Source organism: Equus asinus, chromosome 8, assembly GCF_041296235.1.
Source record: "Equus asinus isolate D_3611 breed Donkey chromosome 8, EquAss-T2T_v2, whole genome shotgun sequence".
NCBI lineage: Eukaryota > Metazoa > Chordata > Mammalia > Perissodactyla > Equidae > Equus > Equus asinus.
This window is the reverse complement of record NC_091797.1, coordinates 61,921,937-61,946,252: the sequence shown is the minus strand read 5'-3', so window position 1 is coordinate 61,946,252 and position 24,316 is coordinate 61,921,937. Positions and strand designations below refer to the sequence as shown.

Sequence of the window (24,316 nt, the reverse complement as noted above, 5' to 3'; positions counted from 1 at the left end):
GCACAGGGACCTTCTGAACACGGGGCCCTGTGCAACCTCACAGGACGCATGCCCATGAGGCAGGCCCTGGCTGCACTGAACGATCACAACCAATCGCACCTCACTGCAAGGAACAATTGGACTAAAAACAGCTAAAAGAGAGAGCCTCACAGCTTCAGGACCACAACAACAAAGAACACTACTGTTCCCACTCAGATGCGCTGAGAACATTACAATGTGACTTTAAAAGCCCTCAGACATGACTCTGACATCCTATTAAATTCAACAGACATTTATTGTGCTCAGCACTATCCAAAAACACTCCAGGACAGGGGTGGGTCAGGGAGAGTTCCTTGAATGACTAGACACTGTCCCTGACCTCCAGAGCACCAGTCTAGCTGGGGAGACAGATAGCTACAGAACCATATTGCCAGACAGATTGTGGCCGCTGCTATGATGGTAGAAATGAGCACCAGGGAAGCACAAGTGAGGGAGTATTTGATTCGAACTGGGAGGAGAGAGGTACTTCAAGATGAGTAAAATATTGATGAAAGATGGGGAAAGGACATTTGTCTTAGAATGGATTCCTCCAAAAAGGAGAGCCTCAGACAGGGTTTGCATGCAGTTCGTTTATTTTGGAAAGTGATCCCAGGAGACAAAAATGAAGGGATTAGGAAGAGAGAATGCCCATCCACACGTGTATTACTGAGCTGATAAGTGCTTTGGGCAAATGGGGCTCAGTCCCACTGGAACCACTGCGGAGGCAGAATGTACCTTTACCCCAAGACCCTGGAAGAGAGATTTACCCACTGGCTCCCAACCTCCATTGGTCCAGGACTTCCCCAGGACTACTAATGAACTCCTTAGCATTTCCAGGGGTGCACACGCCCAAGTACAGCCAAGCAGGTTCCCCCAGTTATCCCACACTGTGGTGGAAGAGAAGCCCAGAGGCAGAGAAGATTTACATGGTGCAGCTGAAGGGAGGTGTGGTCAGGCTACACCTATGCACTGCTGGTTGCCACAGTAACACCTGGACGTGGTGTGAGAGAAGCACCAGAGATGTCCACACAACATCTAGCCCAGTGCTTCTCAGACTTGAGTGTGCAGCAGACTCCCAGGAGGGCTTGTTAACACAGATGGATGGATGGGCCCCACCCCAGAGTTTCTCGTTCAGTAGATATAGAGTAGGGGCTGAGAATTAATGTTTCTAACAGGTTCTCTGTATGGGCATTCAGGCTTTTAAAGACAGCTGTCCACTGTGTACAGGGACACGAGGCTGATCAAGCAGGAGAAAGAGAAGTTTCCTAAAATGAAAAAAGTATATACATATGTCTCCAGGAAGAGCATAAATTGATTTCATCATAACAAGAGTAGAATTGGCATGCATTCATAGGTACTCGTCACAATTGATAACCTGCTGAGAGTTGCTCATCTATTGATAATCTAATGAGAATTTCAACAGCGAAAAGTAAAGAAGGGGTTGATGTTGGTTATTCTGTCGGTGCCTTATCCCCACCTCAACCCAGACCTATTCCCTGCCCTTCTCTGCTCAGGCAGCTAATCTCTCTGGACTGGATCACCCAGATTGGCCAATGGGAGGCACCATTAGGAAACCAAAAGGTTGGAGAAAAGAGAGGTAGGGCATTTCTTCTCCCTGCTCCCTCCCTGCTTCTCTGGGCTGCTGGTGGCTGTGTGCCCTTACAGCTACCCCGCCACCCCCCCCCCCCCCCCGCCGCCACCCCCCCCCGCCCCCCCCCCCCGTTGGGACCACCTCTTGTACATTTCTCAGCAGGCTCTAACAAGCCTGTCCCCATTCCTCATTGCCCCTCGGGCCCCAGGGTGGTCACGTCTCCTCACTGTTCCTGTTCCTGGATGCCTCACCATCCCAGGTTGGTTCCCTTATCTCTGCCCAAAGTGTTTTATTAATATTCTTTTCAATTTTCTACCAGGATCCTGACTAATAACAGTGTCTCAGAAAAAGAAAATAATTTAGAGCCAGGTAAAGCTCCGTTTCTGAGCCTTTTGGCATGAAGAATAACCCTGACAACACTCAAGGCAATATTGAAATTTTAAGACTTAAATTCAGGATGAAATGAAATGTAAAATGAAAAAGTAGATGAGTAACACATGAAAATACACCAAGGCCTTGAAATAATTGCAGCGATTAAAGATATAACAAAAAAAAGCAAGGAGAGACAGATTTTTCCTTCAAAACCTAAGGAATTTGCTATAGGCAAGGGCAAGGCCCCAAAAGTACTATCTTGTGCTATATAAAACTTTTCCCCATCTACACACGCTCTGGGAACATGCAACACTGGCAGGAGAAAAGAAAGCATAATTTAGGCTGTGGACGAGAAAGCCTTCAGAAGCATCTTGGGAAATAGGAGATAAGATCAGACCAAAAATTAAATAATCAGAGGAGACAGTGATAACGCAACGTGTTGCAATCAATTTAAAGCTCACATCTTGCTTGATCTGTGCATCCATAACAAAATCAATCAAAAGCTGGTGGATTTTACCTCTATTTCATGGCACTCCCTGTCCCACCCCCGCCCCAGGCTCTGCCCAGAGTTCTTAGTTCAGCATCTCAGAGAACGCGGGGTGTTTCTGCTTTGGGGACCATCTGCAGATTAGAGCGGCGAGGAGTCATCGCCATGTTCTTCAGAAAGGCGGCCCGTGACTTCGGATCCCACAGGGACTTCCTACGTGAGGCGGGTCCGTGGGACAGTGGGTGTTGCCCAGCGAGGGAGGATTTCGTTTTAGCCTCACAGCTCTTCTAAAAGGCCCTCTGTTCTTTTTCACTCTGTTTACACTGTGCCCTCTTGTTTTCCAGATTTCCAAGGTTAAATCCAGCCCCCCTGTTAGGGCTGTTTGAGTCCTTCAGAGTCGCTAGGGCTGCTCTCCTAATCCGACGGGCGGAGAGCCTTTCTGTGAGCTGGGGGTGAATGTGGGGTGAATCCATGCTTTTGTTGGCTCCAGCAGAACTTTTCCCCATGTGACAATGTAAGATGTGGTCTGTGTCCTTAATCTTCTTGTTAACGAGTGGATCCAGTTTATGGGTTACAGCATTTTACCTCAGGTGAGAGGATGTCATCACAAAAATTGTGAATATTTATTGAACACTTACTAGGTGCCAGCTGATGTGTATTTGAGTACTTAATCCTATAGTAGTCCCATGAAATATCCCCAATTTTACAGATGAAGAAATTGAGCTCAAGAGAGACTAAAAGACGTTTACAACATCAAGGGGCTATGGGTGGCAGAGCTGGGATGTGAATCCAGCCTACCCATTCTTTAGTCTAAACCAGTTGTTTGAGGCCAGGGGTGACATTACTCCCCAGGGGACATGTGGTAATGTGTGGAGACACTTTGGGTTTTCACAACCAAGGGAGTACTACAGGCATCTAGTAAGTGGAGCCCAGGGATGCTGCTAAACACCTCCAATGCACAGGACAGCCCCCCACAAAGGATTATCCAGCCCAAGGCGTCAGTAGGCCAAGGCTAAGAGGCCCTGGTCTAAACACTGTGCTCTATTACAGTCTAATCTCTTTGTCTGTTTTCATGTCTTTGTGTTTGGTAGGACGTGTTTGTTGGAATAGGTCCTAACAATGTCTCTTTTGGATTTACCCTTATATGTTAGGGTAAGAAAGCTCTGCTCTTCCCCACACTTCCTTAGTCTGTCTCCTCTGCCCTCACTTGGAAGGAAGGGCTGATTAACTGCTTAGCAGAGCATTCATTCTGTGAGAATAGTGTGTCGATCTCTGATGTGCTGTGACGGACTATCTGGTTCCAGGATTGACTTGGTAAGATACACCCAGGCAGCTTTGCAGATAATTATTCTTTCAATTATCATAGGAAGTTGAAAGGAGGAAAGAATTCTCTTATGATTTTCCTGCCTTTTCCTATATTTTGAAACATCATACCAGTTCTATAGTAGCTTGAAAAAAGTGTAATGGCTATGCTTTCAGCTTTTATTAAAAAAGTCTTTGATGCCTAGAGGCTCATTTATTTGGGGCAATACAATATTTAGCTCATGTGCATTTGCCTTTGGGTACAAGCAGGGAATGGCAGCACCCAGATATCAAGATGGCGTTTCCTTCCCTTCAGATCCACAGTCATTTCTTTGAGGTTGATACATCCTGGAAAAGGAGAAAAGCTTCCTTCTCGTGCTATTTGTGAACTGAAAGAGTGCTGGTAGATTAATAATTATTTGAAAAGTCACCTCACCTCTTCCCCCGAAAAAAAAACATGCACCCAGAGACAAGTTTGGAAACTTCTAGAAGGGTAGAGTGAAGAAAAGTTTGGAAAATAAAGGTCACAATGGTTCTGTTAATGAAGGAGAAAGCCTGACAGAACAGAGAACTATGGGAACAGATTATAACTTCCATTGTAGCCTTAGGCTGGACATGAAAATCTGAGAGCAATGATTTTTAAGCACCTGATGGGCAGAAACATCTTGAAACATGTCTGTGTGCCAGCTGCTAAGAACAAATATCCCAACTGAGAGAGGCCATGGATAGACACAGAGCAGCAGTCCCGACATTGCAGGGACGACAGCCCTTCAGCAAGCGTTTCACCAGAGCCACCCTCAGCCCCAAAGCCCTGTGCTCTTCTTGCTCAGTGAGCGCAGCTTTCCAGCAACAGAATGAAGGAGAGGACAACCTTTGTAAGGCAAATGCTCTGAACCTAAAGATGCAATGTGGTCCAGAATTAATGTTCTCCGGTTTTACTGTGCAAACAAATTACCCAGGGATCTCGTTCAAAGGCTGACTTCGGTGGGTCTGGGTGGGGCCTGAGATTCTGCATTTCTGACAGGCTCCCAAGCGATGCCCACCCTTCTGGTCCTCAGCTCTCACTTTGAGTACCAAAGAGCTAGCAAGGAAGTGAAACGGACTACAGATGGCTGTGAAGCCAGACAAGGCTTCTGAGACACAGAATCTGATCACATCCCGCCCCTGCTCTTTGCTGTCGGAGTGAAGTTCAGGCTCCCGACTTGGCAATTCAAGACGCCGGGCAGACTGGCGCCAGCTCACCTATGCAGCCATCACCCTTCGCCTCTCCCTGCTCCTGCCACCTTCAACTGCTCCAGAACCGAGCCACCGGGCCCGTCCACACCTCGCCTCTTCCCCTGCTCCACCCTCCGCCTGCAACTTGCTCCCTCCCCACCTGCTGAGTTCCTCCTCACCTTTTCACATCTCCCTCTCCAGAGCTTCCCTGGGCAGGCGGTTTCTTCCCATGGTGTCTGTAAAATGCCTCTAATATAGGCACAGGGCAGCACACTGTGATATTTTACTTAAGTTTGTAGGTGCTGCACCAAACTGTGAATCCTCAGGAGCAGAAACTCTATCTTCTTTATTTAGGTAAACTGCTTCTTCACACAGTACCTGGCATCTGATGTATGTTACAAAAAGTTAGTTAAATAAGTGAAGGAATTATGTGTCACATCCATTGCCATCATTCTCCTCTTTTCTTCTTCTTCTTCAAAGCTTTTTAGAGTCTTAAATGTTTGGGGTTATGTGTTTTTAAGTGATTTTAAAATAATCATAGTAACAGCTAACTTTTACAAAACACTATATGTTAGACGTCGTTCTAATCACTTTGGTCTGATTAAGGTATTTAATCTTCACAACGATTTCTGCAATCCTATGAAGTTATTGTTCCCATTTTAAATTTGAGGAAATGGAAGCACAGAGAAGTTAAGTAACTTGACCAAAGTCACATAGCTAGGGAGTGCTTGCAGCAGATTTTAAACCCAGGCAGTGTGGTATTAAAAACAAGACTGAGGGCTGGCCCAGTGGTGTAGCAGTTAAGTTCAAGTGCTCCACTTTGACGGCCCAGGGTTCACAGGTTCAGATCCCTGACGCAGATCTCCCATCAGGCCATGCTGTGGCAGGCATCCCACATAAAAAATAGAGGAAGATGGGCACAGACGTTAGCTCAGTGCCAATCTTCCTCACCAAAAACTAAATAAGTAAATAAAAATAATCAAGCCAAAAAGACACAAAAAACAAAATTATAAAACAAGAATGAGTCTTCGGAGGACCCAATACTAAGACAAATGAACCACCGCTCTGTTCTGCTCTCCTTGCCGTTCTTTAACCTTATCCAACTTACAGAACACACAGCCCTCGGTCAAGTCCTTATAGTGGACTCACACTGGAGCTGGAATACACCTGGTGTCTTCATTCTGTGGTGTTCACAGCCCTCCTGAAGGGTCATAGGCAATGTCAAGCAAGACATCCTGTCCAGTCATTCAACAGAGGGATGGGAGCCTGGAGTTCAAGGATGTGTTCACAACCGAGTTGAGAGGTGCTTCCTAGACAGCAGTGTTAATAGTCACCCACAACTTCTAGTCAACAGTTACAGTGCCACTCAGCCATAAGTTGGCTTGTAGATTTCACAAGGTGGCTCTCTCAACCACAACTGGGTCTTGGTCTAGGTGTAGCTCCCATATTCACTGTCACTGAGGGGTTACTAACAGCCAACCCTTCATTGGATGACACTGTCCCGACTAGGGCCCTCTAAGAACTTTGATGAGGTTAGAGGGCTGGTGGGGAGGGTGGGTGCTGACTTCCCAAGCATGCTATTAGATGGTCTACTCTTCCAGCTATGCTCAAAGAGAGGAGGTAGACAAGGCTCCCCACCAGGGTGGCTGAAATTCCGTGGGATCTGTGTTGGAATTCAGCTTCTCCCTCCAGCCAATCCTGCTCCTTCCCCTTCATTGGCCTTGATCACTAAAATAAACATCTTCTCAAACTCCATCTCAGCATCTGGGGAACCCAACCTGCAAGACTGGCCTTGGAGTAGAATGTAGTCTTCCTTTTTCTTCTCACTCTTCTTTCTCCTTAGTGAACCCTACGTTCTAGAATCCCTCAACCTCACAAAACTACTGCTTGTGCCTGCAAAAGATCATGCATGTCTGCAGGTCCCTGCTTTAGCTCATTGCTATTCTCTCCGCATAGAATGCCCTTGGCCGCCCCTCCCCCGTATCGTCCACCTGGCAACCTTCTAACCATCCTTTATGGTGCAACTCAAACAACCTGCCTCTCTCTAGCTTTCCTACACCACCCCTCCCCCAGGCAAGAAATTATTGCTCCGCCATCTTGCATCCCACAGCACCTCTGCATTCTTTATTATGATGCTAATTATGTTTTTATATGCTCTCACTGAGCTGTGGCACACTTGAGAGTAGATTTTGTTTCTTCCTCTTCTTTCTAGCACTTGGCACACAGTAGGAGCACAGTAAATGTTACTCAATTAGATACATTTGAATTCATGATGATCATCCAGTGGGATTTATAGTCTTATGTGAATGACTAATCCCGAAGTCACTGGTTCCTTTAAAGCCCTCCTGACACCCACTCCCACAACAAGGGGTCCACAATGACGTAGGTGACCCATGCGCAGACAGTAAGCTTAACCATTAAAGAGAGCTCATGGTTTCACTCACACACGCACACACACTGACAAAGTACAAGAGGAGGCCCCCACAACCCTACGACCATGCTGGTGTCGGGAATCAGAAGATAACCTCCTTATGGCTGTGGCTCCCTTCTTCCTCGCCCATTCATGATGGTGACCTGGGGCCATCTCTCCCCTGTATTAGATCACTTTCCCTTCCACATCACAGCTTGGACATGGGCTACTACCACACATCTGTCTTCCTCTGGGACTTTTTGGAGAGGAGCACTGACTGGGTAACAGAGAATGTACATAATCCTTGGTCCCTGAACAAGTATCATCTTTTAGCCCTCCAAAGTCGTGACCACCCCTGTCAAGTAAAGAGGAAACAAGCTCAGAGAGCATAAGGACGGACTTGGGAAACTCTAAGAGAGATGACTTCTAAAGACACTTGCAGCTGCTTCTGGAATGCAGGTGTAGGGGTGGCTGTAGGGGAGAAGGGGGATGGGCAAGGAAAGGCCAAAAGAGAGTTGTCTTAACCGGCTAATTCCTTGAAAAGGAGGAAAAGGAGGTTTAGAGGACACTTAGATTTGAATGAACTCATTTGGAGATCTAAGGCATTGGGTTCGTGAGATACAAATCTGGAAGCAGGATGGCGGCAATTCATTCAACAAATATTTACTAAGTGCTTACAATGTGTCAGGCATTGTTCTAGGCACAGGGTATAAACGAGGAGCTGATAGTGGTGGCCCCATCTGGTCCAGTGTAGCAGTCAATTAATCACTAGTTCAACATCCCTTCCACGTGTATATAGTTAGTTAGTTAGATAGTTCTTTACTGCTGTTTCTCATAAAAACACCAAAGATAGGCTGCCCATCCATTATACACAACACACAATTTAAATCCTCCCTCCCACCTCCCCTATTTGTCACTCTCACCCACTCCAACTGCCCCAGAGCTCCTCCCTCCCCACTCCCAGCTCCCTCACAGCCAGCTTAGCTCCTCCTCTATCACACAAGCAAGAGACTGAGACGACAGAGAGTTAAAGAAAAAAATAACTCAATCATTACCCAAAATTGTCTTCCAAATCAGGATGGGAGCCACTAGAATCCAGGGTCCAAAAACAGGGAGCTCCATCAGTTATCATGCTTTAAAAAAAAAAAAAAAAGGCAAAGATAACTCTTCAGGAGGCCCCCGACTTAGTCCTACATGAGCTGCCTCTCGAGCGAGAGCTGACTCCAGATGGTGTTCATCAGGGAAGATGGTGAGAAGGAGCAGCAGTGTTTATTGTGAGAATGTGAAAGATCCTTTGTCACTGTTTATTGACCATTCCTGACACATCAAATGACCAGTGTGTACTTCATCATTTTCTTGGATGGATATTAGGGTGAAAAAATCCCTCATCAAGGGCTAAAGAACCGACTTCTGCCTAAGGCATTCTACAAAGACTTAAAGTTGATAATAAATTCTGCCAGACATTTTCATCCTACAAACCAGTGAGCTGGGCAGTCTACATTTACCACTTGACCCAGAGCTTACAGGAAATGGAAAGGCATTTGCTTGCACCCCCACCACCAAGAAATATTTGATTTGTTTTTGCCTTTTAGCTATCTCACCGCTCATGGTAATAAGAATGCCGAACGTTTATTGAAAGAGGACTACATGCCAGGCACTGTATGTTAGCCCTCTTCCATGGATTTTCTCAGTTAGCATTCACAGGTCCGTGACATCGGTTCTATCAGCCTCCTTTGGAGATGAGGAAGTCGAGGTTCTCCAGCATTAAGTGGCTTGCCCAAGGTCCCACTGCCAATACCAGGAGGAGCCACGTCACCAGCCCAGGAGTTGGTGCCCTAGCCTCCTGGGAACCTATTGTCCAGATCATTCTGTGCCTCAGGAAAGAGAGAAGGGAAACCCCACTTTCTGTGTAAAGTTTGTTCACAGTTCACAGTAAGGCTGTGTCCACATCCACACAGCGAACTCTCCCTGTTCAACCAAACAGCTGGTCACTTTCATGGGGAAAGAACAACACTAGTAATATCCCAAAGACACAAACTAACTGAGTTGATCTGGAAGCTTCCTAGACATGAACTACTACAAAATAGGATTTGAAATCCAAGTTCCACTATTTCTAGGTTATTCCTTGGCACACTGAAGCTCTGAACCTCTCAGGAAAAATTTTGATCCTTGTGTATTTTGCCAAACCTGAAATGGCCTCAACCCCGTGTAAAATGTTCATTTTTCCTTCTAACTTTCCGAACGCGTTAAATTTTAAACAAGTAGAATTTCGCTGTTCTTATTAAACACTTAAATAAAAGATGAACTATCAAATGGGTAATAGGTTATTCTAATATTATTGTAAGAAAACCCATAAATCGTGGCCGTTGTAATTTTTCTAAAATTATATTTTGTTTCCAATGTTTGACTCTCTATATCTTTCAATTGTTTGGGACAGTGTTGCCTGTACACAACTAAGTAAAGGACATGCAGACACCTAGATCTCATCCATTACCTTTCAACATTCACTTTGGAAATTAAAAAAAAAACCTTTTTTAAACATTAGTATCGAAATAAGATCGGATAAGTACTTTCCCTTGTCTCTTATTTATTTTAAAACGGAGTTATAACAGTAGTTTGAATAATTGAGGCAAAAAAACTCATCTAGAATCACACCAACCCAGGAAATAAGTTCTTGTTATTTCTCTTCCAGATGCACACAGAATTTCACACATCTGCAACCCTACCCTGTCCATTTTCAACCCAGCTAAATAAAAACATAACTTGTTTTTGTACAAACTATTATTAAGGGTTTGTTCCTTCTCCAGCAGCAACCCCCAGCAGCTGGGTGTCTACGTACATGATATCCTCTCTCAATATTAATTGACTTGCGAATATTTACTTATGCTTTTAACTTTGTCAGAATGCTTTTATATCCACGATCTCATTTAATTCTTACAGTAACTCAATGAGGTATTATTATTTTCATAAATGCAGAAAATAAGGATATATGCTGCACTGTGGCCAACAGGTATCACTATTTTCTACAGAGGCCCAGGTAGTAAACAATTCAGGCTTTGTGAGCCGTGCAGTCTCTGCTGCAACCACTCAGCTCTGCCATTGCAGAGCCAAAGCAGCCACAAATGACAGTACACAAATGAGCATGTCCGTGCTCCAGTAAGACTTTATTCATGGACGCTGAATTGGAAGTCAGCTCATTTTCATAGATCACAAAATGCTATTCTTCCTTCAATCTCTTTCAACCGTTAAAATGTAAAAACCACTCTTAGCCTATGGACCAAATGCAAACAGACCGTAGGCCAGAGCTGGCCAGCTCTGGTCTAGAACATAAGCTCTTGGAGTTAGGAAGAACCTTTAGAGCTCTGATTTCATTGCTTCTCCTCTCATTGGTAAAGAGTCAGATGCCTCCCGAAGGCAGTAGTTTGCTATGGCCTGGTAAGACTAGATCCAGATATTGTGACTCCTAGTTCAATGCACTTTCCACCAAAAGGCACTGCTTAAAATAAAAGCAAATGAGAGGCCAGTTAAAGAGATAACTGTAAAAACTGCTCAGCATTACGCCCAAAGACTAGAACACCCAGTGCTGGCTGCTCAGCCTGTCACTACTTATGCAGATGGCTTTTGGCACGCTCTCAGAGGGCTTGAGAAATGATAACTGGTTAGGCAGAAACAGTTCCAAGAAACAGCACAGTGACTTTTGCTCTGCCACTACAGTTTAACTCCTCTTCTGCCTGAGTTGTGAAATCTGTAAAAGAAGGAAATCAACATTTGCCAATTTAACTTTTATGATAGTTTCACTTTTTATACCAACTTGACCAGTCCAAAAATAGAATGCCACCATTGGGCAGGCCAGCCTTTTCTCCAGGTAATAGCCAGCAAAGGCAAAGTGCTTGGCTGCTTAACTGCCACGCGGAACAGTGTAGCACTCTCTCTTCCTTCTGTTACCTTGAAGTCCTTGTTGTCTCTGCCTCTATTCATTTGTTTTCTACTGTCTCAATAGAAACAAAACCTCACTAGCTCGAGGCGACACGGTGGCTGCCCCAGAAGCAGCAGTCGAGGTCAGAAAGGCGGCCCGCACCCACCCTGGGTCGGACACTCTGAAAGCTGGAGCAGAGACCATAGTGCTGTGTGGCTGGATGTGTGTGTGTATTTACGTGCCTGTGTGTATGTAGAGAAAATAGAGACAGGGCTCAACTCTTCCGAACTAGCCAGCCAGGGCTGGGAAGAATGGGAGAAAAAGCTACCTGGGCCATAAGTTTCATCTCCCCACTTGGGGAGAGAAAAGGACATTCTGCCTATTTCCTCTTCTCTGAAATGTTTGCTCCATCAGCCTCCTCCTTGCTTCCTTCTGTCTCTCTAGCCTGGCTGCCCTGAGGTCATCCAGTCTGGACAACAGGCCCTGGAGGCCAAGTCACACCCCTGGCCCCAGCCCCAGCTCCAGCGCCAGCCCCCTCCTTTGTGGCCCTGTGCGCTTTACCCCACCTCCACTGCAGATCGTTGTACCTGTGTGGTAGTCGGAAGTAAGCAAATGTGTGAGTGTCTGGAGGCCCTGAGACCAGGGACCACATTTACTTTATCCATCACTGTATGCCAGTACCTAGCAGAATGCCTGACACACAGCAGCAGAAACACTGTTAAATGTTGCTGAGTGAATGAACCTGGTTCCAAAATAGAAACAAAAGAACTTAAAAGTATGAACCAATGCTTTTCGTGGGTGTGTGGGTGTGTGGGGGTGTGTGTGTGTGTGTGTGTGTGAGGAAGATGGTCCCTGAGCTAACATCCATGCCAGTCTTCCGCTATTTTGTATGTGGGACACCACCACAGCATGGCTGGATGAGCTGTGTGTAGGTCCACACCCAGGATCTGGGCCTGCAAATTCGGGGCTGCCCACCCAACCACTCGGTCACGGGTCTGGCCACCAAAAACAATGCTTTTTAATGGAGATTTTGTGTCGGTCACATAAGTGCCTACTGTCCTGATGCAAAAGCTGGCCTGAACCTGGAGTCCACTTTGATCTCCAGGGGAAAGAAACAGTGAGGGCTGTGGGACGTGAAAGAACCCTGACCTTTGGTGAAGAGGGGCTGGGGGCTCTTTCCCTGGTGGATGTGCTCAGCTTGCGAGAGCCCTTGGCTCTCTCGAGACCCTGAGACGTCTGCAAGCAGGTCAGTGGGGAATGCTGTGATGTCCACCCAGTCTTTGGCATTCCCTTAGACAAGACTTCCGGAGGTGTCCAAAGAAACTAAATAAATAGTACAACTCGAAAGTCAAAGAGTTGTGCCCATAACACACCCTCTGTGTTCTTCAGGTGCTTCATCTAAAAAATGGGCAACGTTACCCCTTTCTCCCACCACCCCCTAACTTGCAATGTTGCCAGGCAAATTTTGTATGTTGGTTTATTCAGGGTTCTTTTTTACCACGACTTTCAACCTTTGTTTAGCATCTACTACACGGCAGGCACTGAGCTGAGTTCGATGGAGAAAACAGAGGAAAAACAGAAGGGCTGTCCCTGAGAAGCTTGTGGGCCATTGGAGGAAGTGGAGGAGTTAAGCTATTCATTTACATTCAACAAACTTTTATTAAGTATCTTTTAAATGCCAGGTGTGAAAAGAGAGGAGGTTAAATGAATTAATTAGGCCCATAATGCAGTGAAAAAGAAAAGCAAATAGACAAAAAATGGTAATGCATTATAAATGGTACAGCATGGTTGGAATAAATGAGTATTCAGCACAAAAACTTTGCCTTGTATGGAGGTCAAGGAAGCCACCCCAATGCAAGTTTTTAATTGGACCTGGAAGAATGAATAGAAGTCCATGGAAGCAGTGCAGGGAGGGGTGAAAAGGAGGGGAACTGGAGGTGAGACCTCAGGGACCAAGTATACAGATGGGGTAAGGACCTAGGCCTAAAATACTATTATTTGGAGAACAGCAAGTATGCATGGAGTCAGAGGGAAGCTGGCAGAAAAGAAGGGAAGAGGATGCCATGCTAAAAATACAGCTGGTAATATAAGCTGGGGAGAACCATGGAAGGCTCTGGAGCCAAGGACTGTAACTGCCACGCTTGGGTTTAAGAAGGACGACTGGGGACTGTGAAAGGAGAGTGAAAGGACAGCACGAATGGAAACCCCAGCTAAAATTCCAGTGCCAGTGTTTTGACTGCCATTCAAGTGCAGTTCCTGTCACACAAGTCAAGCAGGACAGGCCCAGAAGGAGGTCACCAAGCTTCAACGCTGCGGGGTAGTTGGCCCTCCCAGGGGAGAAGCCAGTGTGCATTGGGTTAAGGAATAGATGGTGTGAACGAAGCAAGGTGGTAAGTGATGTATGTCCCAGACAGTGACCTCCTCAAGGGCAGGGACTATGTCTTATTGACTCTTGTGTCACAAGGTTTTGCAGAGGCGGGAGGTGAGCTCCTGGGGAGGCTCATACTAGAAGCTTTCAGAAAATGAGCAAACAGGCTTGAGGAGGAGCATGTGCAGTGGGCGTGGGTGGAGGTATCGCCCACCACATTTGTCCTTTATGTGGGGTAGCCAAGATCTCCTCCTCGCCACCAACCACATAATAACCCTTTGCAATTGTCAAAGCACTGTCCCACATTCTCTCACACATAACTGGCTTTCGGAGCAGATGCTGACGGGGAAGTCCTGCTGAGATGAGTAATCGCTAGAGAGTACGCTGGAAAGAGAAGCCATGCTAGAAGCGAAATAGGGCAAAGTGACATCACAGCAGCTCAAGAAAGAAAGGGCCATTCATGGCTGACAGGTGTGTGACATTTGCAACTCAAAGATCTATTAACAACAGCTTAGCCCCAAAGCATTCTTACTTGCCCTTCAAATAAAACCTAAAAATAAAGGAATTCCACAAGTCTTATCAGATACACATACATACACACAGGCCGTAGTTACTAAGATAATTGATACAATTAATAATTAAGGTAATTAAGATAATTATATTTTACTTTCAGTCCCATTTCTGAATTGAAAAATATTTCCATATCACTGTTACATGTACTATAGACCCTACTATTTTCTGAAACTGCTATATAATACAACACAGGTTGTGAGTGTTAAAATAATAAATGCAACAATGAAAAGACAATGTCTCTAGGCTTTTATCCAAAAGCCAACCACTATTAAAGTACCTTGGTCAAAAGAGCATAATGTAACTGAAGCCTTGTAATATAGTATACTGAATATAAATTATTAATGTAATTTAATTTTAAGTGTTAGCTAAATGTTACTAGAGTGTTTTAAAAGCAAAAAAATCTAATGGCATAAACTTGAGTCGTGCAAAGGCAAGTTGGTAAAATACTGTAAAATAGGGTAGGAAATAATTTGGTCTGATCTCTGGGCACACTAGTACTTAATTGATTATTGGTCTTCTGGTGGTGTTTTCGTTGTTTTATTCTATGTCAAAAAAAACACACGATTCTTGCTATGTGGTCAGGAACACTTTCTAGATTGCTCATTTCTACTTCTTTCTTAACACCTGCCTATTTCTACTACTAATATTTTCTCCTCAAAAAATACATTGTCACTTCATCACAAATGCCCTCCTGTAATGGGGAATTCGGTATAATGAATTGGACTTGGTTCAAAGTTGAGCCATACGATTATAATCAGAATCTTACTGGGTCAACTCATATGAATATTTTTACAATTTTTGATGCACATTGACAAACTACTCCTTATAAAAGTTACACTTTCACACTCCCCCCTGAAATATGAGATCTCGCTACATTCACGCCAGAACTCAATATTACCATTTTTCAATCTTGCTAATTTCGAAACACATATGCTAATTTTAGAGTGGCTATGATTATAATGTTAATTTGCATTTCTTCTATTCTGAGTGATGCTGAACATTTTCTAGCCATTCCGGTTCTCTGCTGTGATTTTTCAGATGTCCTTTGTCCAGTTTTTTGGGGAGAGTGGGAGAGGGTAGAGGTGATTAAGTTTTCTTAACAGCGTATTTGAACTCCATGACTGATTATTCATTCTGCGGGTATTTACTGAAAACCAGTGTGTTAGTACTGTTATCTAGGCACTGGGGATTATAGCAGAAATAGTGCTGCCTCCTGTGGAGCCTACACTCTGGTGGCATGGGCAATATCTGTTTATGGTAAGCTATCAACACATTACTATCTGTTTTTTAATGGCATTACTCACATCATGGTCCCATGCAATGGCCCCCAAGCATAGGGCTTAGCTGTCCCACAGGGCACATCCCCAACATACATAAGCACTCTCATTTTTCTTTCACCAGCCGCCAGTCAAGACTGCCCCCTCTCCTAAACTCTGCAGTTTGGGAAAGTTAGTTACTGGCCTTCAACTGCGCTTCTGGAAGCTTTTACACATGGCTCCCACACTCCTTCCTCTGCCGAAGAAAACCACTGAGCAAGATCAGCCCTCAGAAAGCTAAGCCTCAGAATTAGTCAGAGCAGGAGAGAGTCTATGCCTTAGTAATTTGGCGGAAACTAAAAAAGACAAATCAGAAACTGGCTTTATTCCAAGGCGGCTGGGGGTGCAGAGCCTGCCCACAATAAGCCTTCAGGTTCCAGTCACGTCCGAGCACCCCGAAGAACTCCAGCCCTTCCTATTCAGACTAGGTGTGCCCTCGGCTCCCCAGGAAGGGGTCACTCTGACACAAGACTAGGATTTATTTTGTTCCAGAATCCCTGAGTTCACCTCAAACAAAACGTGTATGTGTGTGTGTGTTCTCTTTCACTCTGCTTCCTCCATCGTTACAAGATCCTGCGAACCCTATGTTAACTCCTTCCTGCCTCTACCTTGGCCCTGCTTACCTCCACCCAAAGCTTCTGTGACGTCAGTTGTCTGCCTTCTGTACATGGGATGGGGTGCTTCATCTCCCACCCCTGCTGCCTGCACTCAAGCCTGACTGTCATCCCGCCCTTACCACCGCACCTGGCTCCTGGCTCCTGTTCGCCATCACCTCCTCCCAGCTGCCTCCTATCACCTGATCCTATGCGCCGTGTCTCTCCATGTGCAGACCTCGCCTCTCTCATCTCTTGCCTCAGCCTCCTTGCTCCCCCTAGACAATACCTCCTCCTCCTGCCTTTTCTCACTCCTTATGATTCATTAGCAAAGGTGGGTGTGGTTGGCCCTCTCTCTGAATCCCAGTGCTGCCTCTGGGCCAATAAATGAAACTCTCCCCCTGCAATCTGTATAAGTTGGCTAGGACCGCCATCACAAAGTACCAGAGACTGAGGGGCTTGAACAACAGAAATTTATCCTCTCACGGTTCTGGAGATCAACATGTCTGCAGGCTTGGTTCCTTCTGAGGCCTCTCTCCTCGACTTGCAGATGGCCGCCTTCTCCCTGTGTCTTCATGTGGTCGTCCCTCTGTGTGGTCTGTGTCCTAATCTCTTCTTATGAGGACACCAGTCATGTTGGTTTAGGGCCACCCTCATGACCTCATGTTAACTACAATACCTCTTTAAAGACCCTACCCCCAATGCAGTCACATTCTGAAGTACTGAGCGTTAGGACTTCAACACGTGAATTCCGGGGGGATACAGTTCAGCCCATAACACCATCCATGTATATAACACTTAGCAAAGTGTTTCTACATCATACTCAGCATGGCCACAACCCAGACCTCACCAAATCTAACCCGGCACCCACTCCCTGCCTCCAATCACATCCTCCTCAAGGGCCATCTCTCTCTGGCCGCCATCTTTGTTCTCTCCAACCTCCAAACTCCTGATCTTTGTTCTCACTAGGACCTTCAATTACTCAACTCCTTTATACATTTGGCAGCCCTTTAAATCCCTTCTGACCACACTGCCTCCCTGTCTTCTCTGGAATCCACAGCCAATTCCACACACTGCCCTTTTCAGAACCTGTATTCCCTATACCAGCACCAGGATTCAGCCAGTAAGGATGGGTCCAGCTATACTATTGTTTATGGCCAGCATCCATTCCGACTCATTTTGATTTCTCACTGCCCATGCCAAGCTTTCATTCTACAAATGTCTATCATTTCCTCTACCTCCCATTTCTGCCCCCAGTTCTACCTCTTTCTCAGAAAACTTACCCCCACCTGCTCAGGGAAAGCTCACTCTCTGACCCCACCCTCTAGCCACAGGTGATTGGGCCAATGGCAGACATCTGCCTTAAGAATTCCTATAGAGTCAGATCTGTAAGAGAGTACTGGGTACCTGAGCTGTAAGACTATGTTGAGTCTGAGCCCTTTTAGGCACCATGGCAACCCAAATCCTCACTAGGCCCATGTGATGGGAGAGAGGCCTTGAAAAGACTCAGTCTGCAAAGAGAGAGGAGTGAAGCAGACGTGCCCAAGAGATGAGAGAGCAGAGGCCAGAGTGTCAGGAGCTACAGATGGTTTTCCAGCTCCCATGATGTCAGCCTCTACTTCCTTCAGTTAGGTTCCTGACACCATCTAACAAATCCCTCTTTACTCAAGCTGAGTAGGTTTTTGTTTCTTGCCACCAAGCCATCCTTGATTAAGACACCTTTCAATACAGCTGCTGGATTGTCCCCACCGCCCACTTTTCCATTCTTTTCTTCTACTGGAGTGCATGTGCCCGTTTCTATTGATACAGTCACACCGCACACACACAGTCTGATTTTTCACTTGAACAAATGCTGCCTGGCTTCCTCCAAACGGGAACGAGTGGCAGCCCATGACTTAGTCACACAACAGGTGAGCCAGGCGGTGCCAGCGTTCACACCAACTTGTCTCAGACCTGCTAGAGTTTCCTGACAGCCATCCTGACTGCTCAGATTAATTCAAGGAACAGCCACAAGTTTGCAGCACCTGTGGCCCGGGAGCAGCGGGAGGCATTCGGCTGCTACGGCAGACTTGTCTGTAGAAGAGGGTAGGGGTAAAATGTGTTCAAGGGAACATTCTTCATCTCAAATCACTTAGAACTTCGGCAATGAGATTAATGGTTTCCATGGCAACTGATAAGCCCAGAGCCTCGGGAGACTGTAGTCTTCTCAAAGCTCCTCGGGACGAGTGCACCCTCCAAAATACCAGGATCTGCCACGAGCCAAATTTCTCCCTTTGGCTTTGGTCAAAAATAAACTTTCTCTTGCACATTTTATGACTTTTTGTAGAACATTCTCTCCTGAGGAAAATCCACATTTTTCTTTTGGTGGTTTTCTGATTCTATGCTATTCTGCTGTTCCTAAAGACAGGAAGTTCCTACAACTTTTCTGGAATCTTTTTGTTGAATGTTGCAGTTTGGGGATATAGAACAAGGTTGTTTCAATCTATTTCATTCATTTTTGCTCATTCTGTTTTTCTCTCCCTCTCCACCTTGTCCCTCACTCTTCTCCAGCCCTCATTTACTTTCAGATAAAACACTAAAGTGTCACATGGTTTGTGGGTTTGAATGCATCCTTTTAGGAGTCCTTCCAAATGAAAGGGACACACTCTGGCAAGCATTCAGTTCCGATAAATGGCAGGTACCTTTCCCCTCTGGATGACATAGACAGCCTGAGAACCACAGGTCACGTTACACAGTGACATTCACAGCACACACTTCCCTGCGGCCTGTTCTAGGAGGGACCACTATTTGACATAAAGATTGGTGTTCCACGAGAGAAGGACAAAAACATGTTGTCATTGTTCGTTTGCTTATTTTGCCTTGTTTCAGCTGACTCACAGAAGTGGTAGTGACTACCTATATAGGCAAAGCTCCACCACACATGTTTTCGTTGATGTGAATAAGAAATAAAGCAATAATTACGGGAACGTGATTTGTGTTACACCTCTTGTGCCTGGTTTTAACAGGGTCACAACCAGCCAATGGCACAACGCAAGGAAGAGAAAAAGCGGAGTGGGAGTCACAAGCGTACTTGGTTCAGGGCCCATCGCCCAGTTGCCACCTTGCTCCTCTACTTACCATTGGTGGCCATGAGCAGGGCTAGGAGTCATTTTCCTGACTATTAAATGCATGGATTTTATTTTCCATCTGATGTGCCGTATAGGCTTTCCTCCATGATATTTAGGATTGCTTTTGATTACATAGTTCATAGTTTTAAGTTTTCAGTAGCAAAATATATCTATGAAATACCTCTATGATTGAAAATCCTGCAAGAAAAATAATTTAATTATGGTGAGGGTGAAAGTTTCTTTTTCTTTAACTATCAAAGCATTCTTTTTTAGTTTAGTTTTTGATAACCTGAGGTTTCTTAGGAATGCAACTGTGGCCTTATTACAAAACAGAGTGTACCATGAAATCCCAGTTCACCAGAACGCCATTTTCAGGTGAAGCAAGAATTAGATGTACTGTATGCACAGAGGACTGGGCTAGGGGTCAGGATTCCTGACAATTTATCGAGCACCGCTGTCTAGTGGAAATATTCCTTGCAGAGGCTCTGTTCCTTTTGTTCTGCTTCTCCGTACATCAAGTCACCACCTGCCCTTCTCTTCGATGCAGCACACCAGGATCAGCCCACTAGGAAGAAGAGCCTTGGGCAAGTGCCTGGCCCTCATTTCCAAGCCATGTTCCATCAGTTAGAAATAATTAATTTCAGTGACATAGAAAGATGTTCCTAATATTTTGTTAACTAAAATATCAGTTTGGAAAACAGTGAAAACACACTTTTGTAAAGGGTACTCCCAGGGATTGAGTTAGGGAGGAGATTGGGTGACAAAGATAGAAACAAGGACAAAGTACAAGGAGATTGTTGCAATAATTCAGAGAGGAAGATGCCTTGGACTAGCCCACTGAGTAGAGTGGTCAGTACACAAATTAATTGAATTTTGGTTAGTTGGATTACAAACCACTGAGATTTTAATGTAGGTTCCATTAAAAACCTTATTTTGGCTCAAGAACACTGCTCATTCACATGCTTGGAACTGGATTTTAACCTTTGTTATATAAAAGGGAGCAGTCAATTTATTGTATCAGTCAGGATGGGCTGGGTTATATACGTAACAGAAAACCCCATCATCTCTGTCACTGAAACAGCAAGCTTATTTCCCTCTCCCTCTACTGCCCAACACGCGTCGGCTCGGTATGGTCACTCAGGAACCCGGGCCAATGAAGGCTGCTTCTCAAAAGGTGCTTCCACAGCCACCACTGAGGTGGAAAGGAAACTCTGTGAATTTTATCACTTGTGCTGAAGTTTCATTGGCAATATTGTTTTACCAAACAATATTATTTTATCAATCAGTTTGGTTAGCATGAGTCAGTCCCCTAGATAAAATTTAACTGACACAATCCATTTTCAGAACCTAAGAATTTGATGACTCCATTAAGGAAACGCCCCCAGGAAGGCCCTGTCTGCAGCAGACAATAGATCTGTTCCTCTGCATTCCATTCCACATAGATACATAGATATATGCTCATGTGTGTATAAGTATCTAAGTATACACACACATATATGCACGTATGTATACACATAGGCATGCCTGTAAAAACCATGGAAGGTTGAGTTAAAATGTCTATAGACCTTGGATGCACCTTGTAGGAGAGTTTTCTGAATAAATACTTCACAGAGGCAGAGTCGAGCAAAAATAAACATGGGCTTTGAAATCAGATCGTCTTGCCTGTTATTAGCTATGTGGCTAGATAAGTTTTTCAGCCTCTCAGCCATAGCATCCTCATGTGTAATATGATACAATATCGACCATGTGTCTATTGTGAAATAAGTCCCTAGAAACATAACAGGTTGTCAGCAAATGGAAGTTGCTGTTTTTCTTTTTTTTGCTAAAAGAAAAATGTTTCATGATTATTTGCTTTGTCTTACAAAAAATGCATATATAAGCATTCCTACTAATCAACATTTCTGATTAAAGGATACTGATTAATAAGCACTTTATTTAAAATGTATGTTAGCATTCAAAAATACCTTCTCTGATTTCCTTATACTGGGACAACTCTGACTACATCCCCCCAGAGTAACTGAGTCTGTTGAACTTGGGGGATGCCAGTTCTACTCTCATCAACTAAGCCTTGGAATCAGGAACAAATTTTGACTTCAGGGCCTATTTGTACACTGCGCTAAGACATTTCACTTTGGAAACTGAGTGTTGAGTCAGATCTTAAGATCAGTCAGTAATGTGCTGATTTTCTACTCTAAATTGTCTAAGATGTTAAAAGATTTTGCATCCTGTTGTACTGGCAACTAATGTTTTCATTCGATTTCAATTAATACTTTTTTTAAGTGTTAACACCCATCCCCTACAATTTGGTGAGTGACCTGTGTCAATTGCCCATTCAAATTTCAATCAGTCCACTGCCTTGTGGGTGGCAAGTATATGATGAGTCCGTTATATATGACCGTTATACTGCACCTGTGGTAAAATGGATTCCTTGATTCTTATGATGATACATAAAGAGCAGGTCCAAATCAAAATACTGTCTGCTCTAAGTCTCCTACAGGGTCAGAAGTGTTTGCTTCAGTTCCTGGATATGCAAATCTAAATCTAGAATGAGCACCTATCTGTCCCAGACAAGACCCACGGGTATCCACCCTGAGCCATGGATAATAGGCCCATACAATCCGCCATGGGCCATCCTGGATATTCTCTGTAAGCGGTCCATGGCTGATTTTAGTCTCTGACAGTTTTGTTGACAAGTAGAACAAGTGTTAGTCACATTTTTAGTTTATGAGAGAGATAGCAAGAAACATCTCTTTTCTGCCCTCAACTAGTACATTTATGACTATGTTTATCTGTTATCCACAAATTCATATTACATTAAATAGGAAATGGAACAAAATAATTAAACAAATTGAAAATTTCTATGACCATAACATTTATGAGTTCAAATTTCATGTGAACACATGGAAATATTTAGTGAGTGTACGTTGGCAACATCCAAATTACATCTAATAAAATGGCTAGAGAGAGAAAAGTAACATAAGATGATTTATTTATCCTACTTAATCTGCTGTTGTATTTCAAGCCCTAACTCTTCCAAATTGGTCAAATCAAGCCTTTCTGTTCACCCTGAATTTCTGATAATGGCTGCCAACGTTGTCGGTTCTTAGTAAGGTTTTCTTTGGCTGATAAGAGATTTAGCAGGTGCGATACACCAAAGGTTCTCTTTTCATTCTTGTTGGTCTTCCGGGCGGAGCTAAGAAAGATACAAAAGATAAAAGGCACTTGGACTAACTTGGCTGAGTGGTGCCCCGTGTCACACACCAGATTAAATCTCGGGGCTTGTCAGATGGGAGAAGGGCTCTCAGGTCAGCTGCTCTCTCAAAGAATGAAAGAAATGCCCCAGACTCACTGCGGTGTGGGGTGATCCCCTTGCAGCAAGGGTGAGGCTCATGACCTCTTCCATAGGCCCTCAGCTTCTCTGTCCCCAGACAGTGTCCATGTAAACCTGGGCTCGTCAGTGTGCTCTTTCTGTAAAACTAGATGTTGGAATCTCCATGCTGGCATATACGTTGAAGTGTCCACTATCTTCCTACTACACATCCATCATATGATGAAAAGAGTGAAATATCGCTGAGACCAGTGGCACTCTGTAGGATTCTACCATGAACATAGATCTGAGCCTTACATCTTATCATCTATAAACCGGGGTGTGTAATACCTACCCTGCCCACCACATACAGGTGGGGTGAGGATAGAATCAAGGGAGAAGGAGAGCAAATGTGAACAGGCTTGGGAAACCGGCACACGCTGTCTGGATGTGCGCCAGCATTACTCAGGCTTGAAACATGCAGTGAGCTGCAGATGACTTTTCAGCCAAATTTGCTACAAACGTAGAAAAGGTCTACTTGAGGGCATGATCATTTTTTGATGAGGTAAAGTGATGGAATTACAGGATGGGGGCCTCAAGATTCCTTCCTTTGGGATCTACCTGTCCAAGAACCAGAAAACTCTGCCTTTGAAAGCTTACCGTGGCAAGTGTGACTGAGGACACTGCGACCTCCTCTCCTCACCACTGCACTCTGCCCTCCCCTCTCCTGACACACCTAGAGAAACATCAGGACCACACGCTTCTCCTGCTCTCTGCTTTCCCTTCCTCTCTGCTTTGTCTGTAACCTCGTTCTACATCAGGACCTAAGTGGTGAATCTGATCTCCTCACGCAGGTGGTCCACAATTGAAGTGGACAGCCAGCAGAAGAGAAGAAAGGGGTGCCTAAGGTCCCCAAAAGCACCAAGGCAGAACTTGGAAAAATTCTCCACCTCATCTCCCATTCATGGCTCCAGATGGCCCTACCATAACGTCCCTGTCCTTAGAGGCAGTCTGGATTCTTGGTGAGCCATCTACAGTGAGGCATGCCTGTCTGATATGTGGGAACTGCAGGGAGCACACAGCATGGACAACCTCTGCTCTCATCTGTCCTCCGTAATAACCCCAGCAGCCCGAAGAATCTAAAGCTGTGGGCTTGGGCCATTAGGAAGATGAGCACATACCAGCCCTGAGGCTCCTTAGCCAAGAGGAGGGCTTGGCTCTGATACGGGCATTCTCTCCCCCTGCATCTTTTGTCTTCTTGGGGCATAAGATAGGACTGAGACCCATGTGCCCCTCTGTAAAATATAGACGACTCACCACCAGCCAAGAACCAGTATTAATTCTGAAATGTTATAGACCCAAATTTCTGAAACATTGGCCCTAAGAAGGAATGAAGCTTTACACAGAGAACATGACACAGAAAGTGGGTCTCTGCCCAGAGGAGCTTATACACTAATACGTATACAGGCGGGAGCAAAACATGATTTTCCCATACAGCATGCTGTTGAGATCCCGCTCTTAATGGTATAAATCTTTGTAAATCCTCCAGATTGAAAGATGAATTCAGGGAAGCTGGTGTATATAGCAGGAGGCATTTCAGGCTGCCTGTGGATAATGTGACAAGCCCAGAGACTCACTACCAGCGTAACTGTGTGAAGGGTACTGCCAGGAGGGGCAGGTGCTGCTGCTGCTGCTGAATGTCCCTTCAGACTATCCTCTCCGATAGCCACTCGGCCTAGGC

The 24,316-nt window shown here is 45.0% G+C and overlaps 1 long non-coding RNA gene across 3 annotated transcripts in view; it reads right to left on the bottom strand.

Moving 5' to 3' along the window:
• LOC106832094 (uncharacterized) overlaps positions 1–24,316 on the bottom strand; it is a 63,576-nt gene that overhangs the window by 1,911 nt on the left and 37,349 nt on the right. Inside the window, exon 4 of one of the 3 annotated variants that reach the window (XR_011505228.1) lies at positions 8,451–8,528. The exons of the other annotated variants lie outside the window; for them this stretch is intronic. This is a non-coding gene — a long non-coding RNA (uncharacterized lncRNA). The remainder of the gene's footprint in view (positions 1–8,450; positions 8,529–24,316) is intronic. 3 annotated transcript variants of the gene reach the window in all.